We start from the raw sequence: 15000 nt of genomic DNA, 5'->3' as shown, positions 1-15000 counted from the left end.
AGAGGCACAAACACTCTCACATATATATATATATTCTTATAATATAATATATATATATATATATATATATATATATATATAATCAATCAAATAAGCAACAAGGATATCCAAGGTAGTGTAGTACAATTGTTTCATGTACTTCATTTTATTAAACAACGTAAGTATTACATCACTTTTAAAATGTCGAGCAATCTTCAGCCACATATATAATTTTTTAATTAAACGGACAATGCATATTTTTATCTCTATTTCATTTGCCAACATTACGAAGAGGGTAGATATATAGACAGAAAGGTTAATTTCATCATTAAGAACATGGTGGTAGTGTGTTCTTCTTCATCTGTAGATTTTTTATCACTGATGTAATACTTACATTGTTTAATAAAATGAAGTAGCATGAAACGATTGTACTACACGACCTTAGATATCCTTGTTGCTTATTTTGATTATAATCACCCCATTTGATTTATATGGATAATACCATATGAAATTCTGGTGCCTTTAACTTAAGTACCATATTCATCTGAATCTAAATTTTGCTGAACTTACATATATTTATATGTATATATATGTATAAATTACATATATATATATATATATATCTTTATTCAGTATATCCTTCTAAGTACATAGTTATAAGGCTGTTTTGAATAAAATGTTGTTTTACATACATACATACATGTAAATGGGACACTAATAGATGGGACCCTAACCATTCCAGGTCAAATCGAACCTGGGAGAAATGGTAAAGATGTGATTCCATGCCCTCCGCCTTCCCAACTACAGAACTTCCAAACAGGAGCTTCATCACCACAAGACGCAGTATAATGTCATATCCAGGACAAAACTAATTACACTTAGATTCCCCTGGGATAGAGGAGGAGGCTCCCGTCATTTTTGATAAAGCTGTTGGGAAGACAGCTCTTCTAGAAGAAAGGTATTCTGATGCAAAACTTGCAGTTAAAATAGTATCAATCCCCTTACACCATTTCTCTCTCTGGAACCTATAAAGGTAACCAAAACAGAGGCGAAAATGATTTATAAGAAGTTTTTTGTCACTAGAATCCAATGACATGTCTCAATATTCATTCATTTCTTTCTGCTGAGATCAATTTTGCCTTTCATCCTTTCAGGGTCGATAAATTAAGTACTAATTTACTGGCCCCAGTTTCCCAAAATATTTCAGGCCTTGTGCCTAGAATAGAAAAGAAAAGAATATTCAATTCATTTCTGGATCCATTTTGTATTTTAGAAAGTCCTTTAGCAATGGATGCGTAGCATGAAAAGTCGGATCCCCCTCCACACCCCATATACAAAGACAACTGTAAGCTGGAACAACCAGGCTAAATGTTAGATGGTTTTCATCTGGCCAGATGAAGCAATCACCATCACCATCATCATCATCGTTTAACGTCCGTTTTCCATGCTGGCATGGGTCGGACAGTTCAACTGGGGTCTGGGAAGCCAGGAGGCTGCACCAGGCTTCAATCTGATTTGGCAGTGTTTCTACGGCTGGATGCCCTTCCTAATGCCAACCACTCCGTGAGTGTCGTGGGTGTTTTTTCGTGCCAGGGGAGGCTTACAACGACCATGATCAGTTGGTGCTTTTTACATGCCACCAGTATGGGAGCCAGTCAAGGTGGCGCTGGCATCGTCCACATTTGGATGGTGGTTTTTACGTGTCACTGGCACAGGTGCCAGGGGAGGCTGGCAACGGCCACAATCGGTTGGTGGTTTTTACGTGCCACTGGCACAGGTGCCAGATAAGGCTGACAATGGCCACGATCGGTTGGGGGTTTTTACATGCAACCAGCAGAGGTGCCAGGCGAGGCTGGCATTGGCCACGTTCGGATGGTGCTTTTTACGTTCCACCGGCACAGGGATCACAACTACAATTTCCATTGATTTTTTGATGTTGATGTTCTTGTCACAATCATATGTGTAAAAACTGCCATCAATTTATTCATTTCTACTCAACTAATTTTTACTAATATTAAAATGATGTATGACTTCTTAGGGTCTTCTACTGCAAGTAACAAAAGGGGTTGAAACTTAGGAATCATGTGAAAGAACAGGATAGCAGCGTCAAGGGGCCCTTGTAACAACAAAACATATCTCCAACCAGTCTGGGAGTTCACACTTTTCTTTCAGATTGAGAAACTATAATTTCCTTTTGATTTTTATTTCAATGACTGTTAAGAGACATCGAAACCAAGAACATTGACATACACTGTTTCTCTTATGTTCAGCTACACTGTGTGTGTGTGCGTGTGTGTGTATGGATGTGAGTGTGTGTATGTGCGCGCGCGTGTGTGTGTGTGTGTGTGCGTGTGTGTGTATGGATGTGAGTGTGTGTATGTGCGCGTGTGTGTGTGTGTGGACTGCTCAATAATATGCTGTGGGAATAATCTGAGTTGAACAGATGGCCCACGTAGAAATCTGTACACGTTAACCCATATGCTCACACACACACACACACTCATATACAAAGAGCATTAAGAGAGAAAATGTTGTTTACACAGAAGCGTTATAATGAAGGTGATAACATTTTGTTTTGTTAGAAATATATCTTCAGGTGTTTTACAGGTCTTTCTGTAAAAACACAAAGAATCTTGGAATCAAGGTGTGTCAGGTGGAGTTGAAGAAAAACTAACAAACTCTATCATAAAGGATGCCATTGAAGTTAATTATGTCCAAACAAATTAATTGCTGTTGATATGATGATGGTGGTGGTGGTGGTGGTGGTGGTGGTGGTGGTGGTGGTTTCAAATTTTGGCCACAAGGCCAGCAAATTTAATGGGTGGGGGCAAGTCAATTACATTACCACCCTTGTGCCCAACTGGAACTGACTTTATCGACCTGGCAGATTTAAGAGGGGATGCGCAGCTGTCTCAGCCCCTTTTACTTTGCAATCACATATGGTAATGCCAAGCTCTCTAGGTTGTATTTAAAGGTTTTAGAGCCAAAAAAAAAAAAAAAGCCAAAGCTAAATTCATATGATAAATCAGCGGAGTTAATTTTTTTAGCTAGTGGATTAGCGATTAGCAAAGCTAAGTTTTTGCCTCACTGTTCCCATCACAGCATGGATATATACATACATAAATGTGTGTGTGTGTGAGTGTGTGGTGTGTGTGTGTGTGTGTGAGTGTGTGTGTGTGTGCATGTGCACATGTATGAATGTATGTATGTATGTGCAGGCAGACACACAGACAAGCAAACAGATATATATATGGATAGATAGATAGATAGATAGATAAATAGATAGATAGATAGATAGATAGATAGACAGACAGATAGATAGATAGATAGATAGATAGATAGATAGATAGATAGATAGATAGATAGATAGATAGATATACACCCATGTCTCTGACACTCGTATGGCAGCATTGTGACGCCTCTAATGTTTCTGCCAGCCATAATAGCCATCAATAATGGGTCATATGCAATCCTTAAACCTATGTGTCCCAAGCCCTTTATTTACTTAAAGTTATCATCCTGTTATTGTTATCAGTTGGCTAATGTTATTGAAAATGTTTCATTGCAAATTATGAAAATAATCAACTTCCGCTAAATAAGCAATCTCAGCCAAAATTCCAAGAAATCCAGAGGAAGAAGTCTGTTGCAGTGAAAGGCAGGGGTGGACTGAAAGTATTAAGGGCCCTGGGGCATAACTGTTTACCAGGCCCCTTAGCATTGTATATGTAAATGTATGTTTTAGTAGAGTTAACATGTAGAGTGCGGGCCCCTCAGAGCTCTGGGCCCTTGGGCAGTGCCCGATTGACCGACGGCTCAGTCCACCCCTGGTGAAAGGTAACATGATGACATCTCATCAGCACCCTCTCTTTTCTCTCTTTCCAGTCAGGGTCAACATGTATCTCCTTTCCAGTCAGGGTCAACATGTACCTCCTTTACGGTAAGACACCTGTTCCTGTCCCCTCTCTCATACTTTAGCCCCTCCTCAACCAGCACAAAGCCACCTCACTCAATACTTCCATCTCTCAGTTGAGGGAATCTTGCCTTGTGGGTTACTTGGCAACCTCACTCATACCAGTGCCATGGAAAAAAAAGCATCCAGTACACTCTCTAGAGTGGTTGGCATTAGGAAAGGCATTCAGCTGTAGAAGACATGCCAAAGCTGACATTGGGGCCTGATGCAATCCTTTGGCTCATCAGATCCTGTCAAACTGTCCAACCTATACCAGAATGCAACACAGATGTTAAATGAGGAAGAATTTAAGAAAATATATTAACATAAAATTTCAATGAAAGGGTTGAATTGACATCACTATCATAGAACTATGGAATGATCTCAGGTGAGTTGGTATGGAAAGGATTAATTAATTAATTGTAGATTAATCTTTGTAACTTTATCAGTGTTTTGTTTGTATTGTTTTCCGAGGAAAAAATTAAGTTGCAGGAGTGAATTCTCACTACATTATTCCATGACTATTGGTTGTTTGATACAGTTCTGTCTCTCTCTCTCTCTCTCTCTCTCTCTCTCTCTCTCTCTCTCTCTCTCTCTCTCTCATCTCTCTCTCTCTCTCTCTCTCTCTCACACACACACACACACACACACACACACACACTTGCAATGCCTTCTTCATATTTCCATCATCATCATCATGCCCACTACTATCACATCACTCCAACCCCTTATCTTCATACTCCTCCACATCATCATCATCAGCATTTTACCCTCCCTTTCAATGTGGGTTGCACAAAGCATCATGCCCTCAGCCAGTTTTTATTCAGAGTAACTGCTGCTGTCCCAGACAGTTCAATGGACAACATCTTGCTATAAATAAAAAAACAAAAAAGGAAACAAAATATAGAATTGGATTTTTACACCTGAGACACTCACTGCCAGTCTACTGTTAACAGGAAGCCTGGACACAGGTTTTATGGTCCATTGCCCAGGATATTAATTGTCTGGAAGCCGTTCAGTGACGTGCAACCAAGAGAATACCCTCCATCAGGCACTTGCCATATTCTGAATGCCTTACTTCCCTGGGCATGGACACATTGAAACTCCGACATCTGGCAGCTGACTTGGCAGACACCCATAAAATTATTAACCATCTTACAAACACTAACTCTGAGCACCTTTTCAAACTCCACCCATCTAACACCCGTGGACATGTTTACAAAGTCAGAAAACAGCACAGCTCCTTCCATGACTTTCAGAAACATTTTTACATACTAAGAGTTGCTGAAGCATGGAACAAACTGCCGGTATCAGTTGTTAGTTGTCGGAGCACTGCATCCTTCAAAACTTCCATGCTTTCTGAGATTCGCCAACACTACACCTGATTTTCTCCCCTCCATACACACACATACAAGCATGGAACAAACTGCCGGCATCAGTTGTTAGTTGTCGGAGCACTGCATCCTTCAAAACTTCCATGCTTTCTGAGATTTGCCAACACTACACCTGATTTTCTCCCCTCCATACACACACACACAAGCATGGAACAAACTGCCGGCATCAGTTGTTAGTTGTCGGAACACTGCATCCTTCAAAACTTCCATGCTTCCTGAGATTCGCCAACACTACACCTGATTTTCTCCCCTCCATACACACAAGCAAGCATGTATCTGACTCATACACTGTTCACTTTCCAGACATTCGTACATTACTGCATATGCTTTATACACACTTTTGACAAGTTGTGGTGCACCTGAGCACTGTATACAATAATTTCATAATTATCTTTATTATTTTATTTTCCAGGTGTATTCTATAATTCAATCCAAAGGCATAGTATTTGGTGATGCAATAGTGTTAGCAATAATTATAGTAAGATCTAATGCACTGAACTAACAATACACTCAATGCTTTTATAAGTTTATCCCATTAGGTTTGTACCTTAATTGAGAATATCTTTTAGAAGTCGAGCAAGCACTGGCTGCAAGAGTTAAGTGCCCTTGCCAAGACTATTCTAAAGCTCTGATGTTGTGAGACGAGCGTTAACAAGCAATTAAGTTAATAGCGATTTAATTTACATAGTAAATTAAACATCTCTAAAAACTCTGTAGGAAATTTCTATAGAATAAAATCTTACAAATTCCAGATGCTTATTAATAAAATACACCCATTTGAAAATAATAAACTGATTAATATAAATATATAAAAAAAATTAGAAAGGATAAACAAAAAAGAAAAAGAGAGAAGAGGAAAAAAATTAAGTAGGACGGCAAAAAGGTTGATTAGCAGTTAAGCAACCTTGATTTCGCTTCCCCGCAAATCACTTTGTAACACTTGCATGAGAGTAAACAGCAAAATAAGCAAGTTTTTCTAATTAATTACGCTTAAACTTTTCATTAATATAAATATAATAATGGTTTGTATACGATAAGCTTTTTTAATTTCAGAAACTTTGCCTGTGCGATTAATATAGGAAGCATTTTGCCGTAAACAGCGAGAAAAATGCAAATGAGAAAAAGCTGAACAGTTTCTGCAGCAGCCAGCTAGTAGTATATATACGGTGTGTTGCCGTTAGTAGCTAAGGGGTCCGCTGCATTGGGATGGAATATTGTACTAATGATAAGTTCATTAGACGCGAATGTCTGTCAGCTGAGAAAAACTAACCTAATATTATAAATATATATTAAAAAAACAGTCAAAAATAAATCAGAAACTTACAACCAAACATTGTAAATTAACTCTCGTCAGTCAAGTCAGATCAACATTATTATCATAAACCTAACAGTTAGGGTGAGAAATCCCAATGTTCATTTGACCTCCTTTTAATTGTTTTTGGCGAATATGAACGGTGGGGGGGGGTGCTGAAGTTGGGGTTCAAAGTAAACAATGTTCTGGAACTTTGAAAAACAGGGTTTTTTTTTTAGAAAACAACTAGTCTTGTCGGTACTACTAGCGAACAGTGGTCCTGGTGCGCGCACTCGCGCTAGCTAGTCGTAAGTAGTCGATCCTACGACTTTTTAACCGTAACCTTAGTTTGTTTATAAAAATAATTTAGGTACTACTAGCGAACAGTGGTCCCGGTGCGCGCACTCGCGTAGTCGCGCATCCGCGCCAGCTAGTCGTGACTAGTCGATCCTACAACGACGAGCTAGCAAAGTAAATAAAACACAAAATAATTCTTTTTACACAAAGTAAATAATTTTTGTTAGACAAAGTAAATAAAACACAAAGTAAGGATCGACTAGTCATGACTAGCTGGTGTGGATGCGCGCACCGGGACCACTGTTCGCTAGTAGTACCGTTTTGTCCTTGTCGTTGGCGGTACAATTAGTGGTATCACGGCTACTACTACTACTACTGCTACTACCAGATGCAGTCATCGGTACCAGCATCAAACCACTGTCAACATCTTTTTATTGCCATTTACGAATCTCTTATCATCAACCATCTCCTCCTCCTCCTCCTCATCATCATCATCATCATCATCACCATCAAACAGAAGCAATGTTTCTTTTTTATTAGCATTGCTCAGTCTGTCTCTTCACTCTCTCTTTCTCTCTCTCCCTCCCTCCCTTCCTCTCTCTTATTTCTTTATTACCCACAAGGGGCTAAACATAGAGGTGACAAACAAAGACAGACATAGGTACTAAGTCGATTACATCGACCCCAGTGCGTAACTGGTACTTAATTTATCGACCCTGAAAGGATGAAAGGCAAAGTCGACCTCGGCGGAATTTGAACTCAGAACGTAACGACAGACGAAATACCGCTAAGCATTTCACCCAGCGTGCTAACAATTCTGCCAGCTCAGTTTCTGTCTCTCTCTCTCTCACTCACGTGCTCATTAAACCGTTTATATATCTATAATACACCGATAGATAGATACACAAACACTTATCTATCGTCTATCGATTGATTGGTCAATCACCTGATCGATTTGTTACTCAATCTGTCAATCTATGTGTGTGTGTGTGTGTGTTAGTGTGTGTGTGTGTACACATGCATCACACACTTACTAATACTCATACGCACACACAAACACACAAGCACATACAACACATACACAACATACACACAAACAGCCACACACTTATACACACACACACACACACACACACACACACACACACACACAGACGTGCAATATCCGTCTTGCCTCATCTCATTGGTCAAAAAACACAGAATTTCAATTTCCCAAAAGTAAAAAGCACCTGACCATCACCGTTGGCTTTCACCGGCAACAGAGCTGTGAGGCATTGATTGGCTGCTAATTGGCAGTATAATTAAGAGGTTTGTTTATCAGTCAAGTGGTTTCAGGTTCAATCCCAATGCATGGCACCTTGGGTAGGTGTCTTCTAATGCTGTCCCAGTTCAACCAAAGCTTTGTGAGTGGATTTGGTGGACGGAAACAAACTGAAACCTGTTGTGTGTGTGTGTGTGTGTGTGTGTGTGTGTGCATGTGTGTGTGAATGCACATATGTGTGTGTGTGTGTGTGTACAGGATGTGTAAGATATTTGAGGACAGATTTATGTTTATAAAAGCATAGATATATAATAAAAGATAACTTTATTTATCAAAAAATGTTATAAGGATAAAAACAAACCTTCATTTTCTATAATGGTATTCGAGAAAGCTACCTTCAGCTTCAACAACTGCTTCAACATGAGGTCTAAATCATCTACATGCTCTCGAATCAAGTGGTCCTGGTTCATTTTGGACATTACTCTGACTATGGCAGCTTTCAAAGAATCTTTGGTGTTATGGGCACGTTCATTGATCTCTCTCTCAACAACGCTCCACATGTAATAGTCCAATGGATTGAGATCTGGGGATAGGAGGCCAAATATTAGGGGTTGTGTGATCATGAACATTTTCAGCCATCCATTCCTGTGTTACTAAAGCCATGTGTGATAGTGCAGAGTCTTACTGAAACACATATGGCCTTCCATTGCATACACTGTCTATCCAGAGATTAACAATTATTTCCAGGAACTCAATGTAGGCAGCAGAGTTAACTCGTGCTTATAGTTGCATATCTAGACATGCTCATATATTTTTAAATGATAAATTTTGGGAAAGTTTTACAGATTTTTACAGTTCCAGTGATGGATTGGATCAGTAGTCTTTGAATCAGCTTTCTCCTTTCTGGTTTTGAGAAGCCTAATTCCTCAAGATTAGTATTTAGACAGTGTGTATGTATTTATGTATGCATGAATGGATGTTTGGATGGATGGATGGATGAATGGATGGTGTGTGTGTGTGTGTGTATCCTTCTTTCGACATCATGTGATGGTTGTAAACAAGCATGAATGTCATATAAATTGTTATGGATTTCTAGTCTTCCATGAAAACATATCAGGCCCTGGGAAAATATTCCTTGAAGACTGGTGGGGGTTGGCATTAAATTGATGACGACGACGACGATGACGATGACGATGATGATGATGATGACTTGAGAGAATCTTTATTTCTAATTCAGGCCCCAGGCCAGAAACCTTGAAAAGAAGAAGCTAGAAATTTTGAGACCAACCAAAGCCTAGTGTGTGTGTTTGTATGTGTGTGTGCGCGTGTGTGTTTGTGTGTGTGTGTGTGTCTCTGTGTGTGTGTGTAATTTCAAAAATTGCATCTTTTGCATGAGCTGAGTAGCCTCCCTTACAACACAGCCGCCTTCAGTATCGAATTCCTTGTAATTCTTCTAACGTAACGCTTCATGTTAAAATAGAATCAAAATTAGAACGCGATGAGTGAAAGGATTCCGTAATATTTTGAGGGCAGCAGAGAATCAGGGAAAATATTTTGTGATATCTGCTAACAGTCCTTTAAATGTTTGGGATTCCTGCTAAGGTCAATATTTCTTTTTATCTTTCAGGAGTTTCAGGAAAATGAATACCAGTCAGATACTGGGGATCAATAAATTGACTGCTCCCTTCTGAAATCTGGGTCCTTGCATCTATGTCAGAACTCAAAACAAAAGCTGGGCTATCTTCTTCTATCAAAGCCTTGTCAGTGGGTTTGATTGAGGGAAGAAACTGAAGTGTGTGTGTGTTAGTTGCAAAACATCTCCACCTCCAAGTTTTGGGTCACACCTTAACAGAGTTCTTTCTGTTGTTAACATTCAAAGCAAACTTCAAAGCCTCTCTCTCTCTCTCTCTCTCTCTCTCTCTCTCTCCTCTCTCTCTCTCTCTCTATCTATCTATCTATCTATCTATCTATCTATCTATCTATCTATCTATCTATCTATCTATCTATCTATCTATCTATCTATCTATCTGTCTGTCTGTCTGTCAGTCGATCTGTCTGTCTGTCTATTTATCGGTTTGTCTGTCTGTCTGTCTATCTGTAAATCTCTCTCTCTCTCTCTCTCTCTCTCTCTCTTTTTCTCTCTCTCTCCTTCTCTTGAAAGAGAAAGAACTTGAAATGTTCAGGCCCAAGTATTTATCTGTTGGGGCTGCATCATGCTCATTGCCCTTTATAGAAAAAAAAAACAATTCGAGGGGAGGGGGAGAAGGAGGAGGAGGAGGATATGTTGGGGAAGAGTCTGTGAAAGGCAAACGAAGGTAACGACGGCTGCAGTTCTTCAGATGACTTACCTGAATATCAGGTAAGTCATCCCGTCAGCAGATTTAGGAACAAATATTCCAGATATGACCATCCTGTCTTTTTTTAACGATTACGTTCTACTTGGGACTACATTATTTAGCGTAGTGTTACCTTTAAAAAAAAAGATAAATTACTTAGGGCCGCCATCTGCAGGAAGGAGCCGGAGAATGAATAATAACAATGTGAGCAGAAAAGTGTCGGAGTTGTCGCCCCTTAGCCTTAACTCGGTTTCATTTACATTCACCTCCCCCACCCCCACTTTCCTTCGCAATGGAAAATATATTAACATTTTTGTGGTGGTGGTGGTGACGGCGGCGGTGGTGGAGGTGTCAGGTGGTGGTGGTGGTGGTGGCGGCGGTGGAGGTGTCAGGTGGTGTGGTGGTGGTGGTGGGTCCATTAGAGGCGTCGTTCTTGTTGCTATTAGTAACGACAGAGGTGGTAGAAGTATTACTGTTCTTCTTGCTGCTAGGGTTGTAATGTTGTTCTTGATGCTGTTGCTGTTGAGCGAACGGTCTTCGTCTCAGAGCTCGCGAGATGGGAGAAGTCCGAAAAGTGGTCCTTTGCTATTCGTAAGACCCGCAGAAGAGAAAGCAGGTCAACCCCCGACACCGAGAGCATCGACGGATGGATGAATGCGCATCCAATCTCAGCGGTTGCGTAGAAAGTCAGGGACGAGAAACAGGAAGAAAGAGTGAGAGAAAGTTGGAGCGAAAGTGTACAACAGGGGTCGTCCCCCACCCCCTGCCGGAGCCTCGTGGAGCTTTAGGTGTTTTTGCTCAATAAACACACAGAACGCCCGGTCTGGGAATCGAAACCTCGTCAAAGACCGTTCGCTCAACAGCAACGGCAGCAGCTTAATAAAGGGCACCTGTGCTGGTGGCATGTGAGAGGCACTCCAAATACTCTGTAAAATGGTTGGTGTTTGGATGGGCTGGGGCTGTGCGAAACTGGTGCAGGAAACAGCCATGAACTCACATTATTGTCGGGTCTTTGCAGTCACAGCATATCTCCAGAGGTCTCGGTCTTTCATCATTGCCTCTGTGAGGTCCAACATTCGAAGGTCATGCTCGACCACCACATCCCATGTCTTCATGGATAGATAGATTAGATAGATAGATAGATAGATAGATACATACATACATACATACATACATACATACATGCATACATGTATGCATACATACATACATACATACATACATACATACATACATACATACATACATACATATCCAGCCAACTCAAAAAGTACCCTTGGATCAAAGGGCAACATGCTGTACTTGAGGAGACCTATTGAGTCAAGTACATCAACATCAAAATGAAATTAAATCACAATCAAATGGAAAGTGTAGTTGTGGTCCTCATGCTGGTGGCATGTAAAAATCACCATCCGACCGTGGTAGATACCAGCCCCCCCCCCCAGCCCCGACTGGCTTCTGTGCCGGTGGAACATAAAAAAACACCATCCGAACATTGCTGATGCCAGCATCGCATTGACTGGCTCCCATGCTGGTGGCCCGTAAAAATCCCCCACTACACTCTCAGAGTGGTTGGCATTAGGAAAGGCATCCAGCTGTAGAAACATTGCCAGATCAGATTTGAGCTTGGTGCAGCCTACTGGCTTCCCAAACCCCAGTCGAACCGTCCAACCCATGCCAGCATAGAAAATGGACGTTAAACGATGATGATGGTTATATACATATATATATATATATATATATATATATATGCATACATATTTATATACAACACACACACACACACACACCACACACACACCACACACACACACATATATATATATATATTATATATATATATATATATTATATATATATATACAAACACACATTTAGTGAAGGTTTCTTTTTCTTTTTTGTTTCCTTTCCAGTTTCCCATGTTGCTTGGCAACCTCGCTAGTGCTGGTGACATGAGAAATGCGTCCAGTACATAATACTGTGCAATGTTACATACTAGGAAGGGGCGGGGTGGGGTGTCCAGTCATAGAAACCTTATCAAAGCTAATCCGGAACATATTTGATCCCTGTCACTCAAAGAATCCAGTCAAATAATCCAACGAACAGCACCATGGGAAGCAGATGTTAAATGACAAGAACGATGGTGGTGGTGGTGGTGGTGGTGGTGGTGGTGGTGGTGGTAATGATACATATACAGACACCGTTCCTTCTGTAATTCTCTCCCACAAAAATCTCTTCCTTCCATCGCAGGATAACAGGGTGAATATTCCCTTTTTGCTTTGGAAGCTGCAAGGTAAGCCGTGTAGTAGTGCTGATGCCACAAAAGCAGACTCTGTAAATGTTTGGTAGCAACAAAACAGGATTTAAGAAAGTTCTTTAGTGGTACTGATGGCCAGGCAACCTCTTCAGTGCTGGTGCCTTGAAAAAATGGACCCAGTGCACTTGGTAAAAAAGGGTGATGTTAGGAAGGGCATCAAGCTACAAAATCCTTATCATAAATGAGACATTGGTGCAGGACATAGTCTTGCAGCCTTTTAAATTGCTTAGAACTGTCCCATGGAAATGAATGGAAAATGATGATGAGAATCATGTGTGTGTGTGTTCTTTAAATTCATTTATGTTAACATTAAGGATATGAAAATAAAACTCCTGTTTCGTTATGCTGGCCAATGTCTAATGATACTGATGAGTCGACCAGTTTCTCAGAGTTGTGTCATGGTTACACCTACAGAATGGAGGATAAATATGATAATAACAATAATTCTTGCACGGAATTTATAAATATTTAATACATCGCTACACGCGTTTCCACAAGTCACATAACTTTAACATCAGAGTCTGTATCCTTGGAATGAGAACAGTACGCATCTGGGAATTATTATTATTATTATTGCCTTTGCTTCTAACGCTGGAGATGTACTACAGTGTCAGCTGTTCACTACCAGTGAACTAAGGTAACACCTCTTATTTTTCGAGCACCTTCCGGAGTATTTGAGTGGTTCCAAGCAACACTTTCACCCACACATGCACGCATACACATCAGAGAGAGACAGAGAGAGAGAGAGAGAGAGAAACAGAGAGAGAGACAGAGACAGAGAAAGAAAGAAAGAAAGAAAGAAAGAAAGAAAGAAAGAAAGAAAGAAAGAAGGAAAGTGAAAGAGAGAGAAGGCCACCAGAAACCCGACTCCCCGAGTCTTAACTTAATTCCGTGCTGGGCGCAATTTCAAAACTTTCTCTAAATGACGTCAGTTTGGCATCAGGAGCAGCAGGGCCTGACGTCACGCTCTGCCTCTGACCAAACTATGATCTCATCAAACACGGATATATTAATAAACTAATGTCAGGTTTTCGCTTTATTTATAGTAATTACTTTATAAATAAAACAGCAGTAATTAACACTAATTCATATTCGAGCGAGAGACGGGGAAAACCACGACGTGGTCAATTGATTAGCTAGAAATAGCAGCAGAATCGGATCACTCTCGAACGCCACCAACCTGGAGAAAAGTAAAAGGCAAAATTAAGGCAAATAAATAATATTAGAGGATAGTCATGGTTGGAATGTCTTTGATCATAAGTCTACTATATCAGGTCAGACATGTAGCAAAAGAACAATATTCATATTTTAGCAGGAAACTTTTTTCGTATTTTCTTCTCGTTTCCGAATGTTTTCGCTTTTCACTTTACGTCCGATGAGAAAACTTGTTAAAAGTTGATGAAAAAAATGGAAAAGTATTGATTTTGGGACGGGCGGGAGTGTGTGTGTGTGTGTGTGTGTGTGTGTGTGTGGAAGAAGTGGTGATGGCGTCGATGAGGAGAAGTGGAGAATTGGAAGGGATGAAGGTAGGGGAAGCTGATGGTAGTGATATGGAGATGGTGGTGGTGAAGAAAACTGGATGGATATATATATATATAGATAGATAGATAGATTGATAGATATAGTTTTTTACTCTGTGGGAATTTCTATACATGCATACATACATATATATACATATATACACGCACATACAAACATACATACATACATACATACATACATACAAACATACATGCATACATACATGATACATATATACATACATACGTACATACAATACAATACATACATACAAACGACACATACACACATACATACATACATACATACACACATACATACATACATACATACATACATACATACATACATACATACATACACACATACATACATACATACAATACATACGTACATACACACACACTTATTGATTTATGTCCTATGAGTAAGAAAGAATTGCTCAGAATATGTCATGGAGAATACGTTTTTTTTTTTGTTTTTTGTTTTTTCTTTCTTAAAAGGAAACTGAAAGTTTGTCTTCTGACTTGAATTCCATGTCCGTCTCACCATCTGAAGAGTTCTTGTCAGAAGATCACGGTGAAACTCGAGTTGAATGCCAGACTTTTCGCTTCAATTTGCTGGAGCAGATTTCTGCAACCAGACGCCCCCTTCC

General features: G+C 40.0%; 1 long non-coding RNA gene across 1 annotated transcript; it reads right to left on the bottom strand.

Annotated features, from left to right (window-relative positions):
* Positions 1–3659: 3659 nt before the first annotated feature.
* On the bottom strand, positions 3660–8019 carry LOC118765304. Its single transcript, XR_005001142.1, has 3 exons — positions 8009–8019; positions 4590–4598; positions 3660–3803 (listed from the first exon to the last, which is right to left on the bottom strand). It is a non-coding gene; the product is annotated as an uncharacterized LOC118765304 (long non-coding RNA).
* Positions 8020–15000: the final 6981 nt, after the last annotated feature.

Source organism: Octopus sinensis, linkage group LG11 (genome assembly GCF_006345805.1).
Source record: "Octopus sinensis linkage group LG11, ASM634580v1, whole genome shotgun sequence".
Lineage (NCBI taxonomy): Eukaryota > Metazoa > Mollusca > Cephalopoda > Octopoda > Octopodidae > Octopus > Octopus sinensis.
This window is presented reverse-complemented; position numbering and strand designations above follow the sequence as displayed.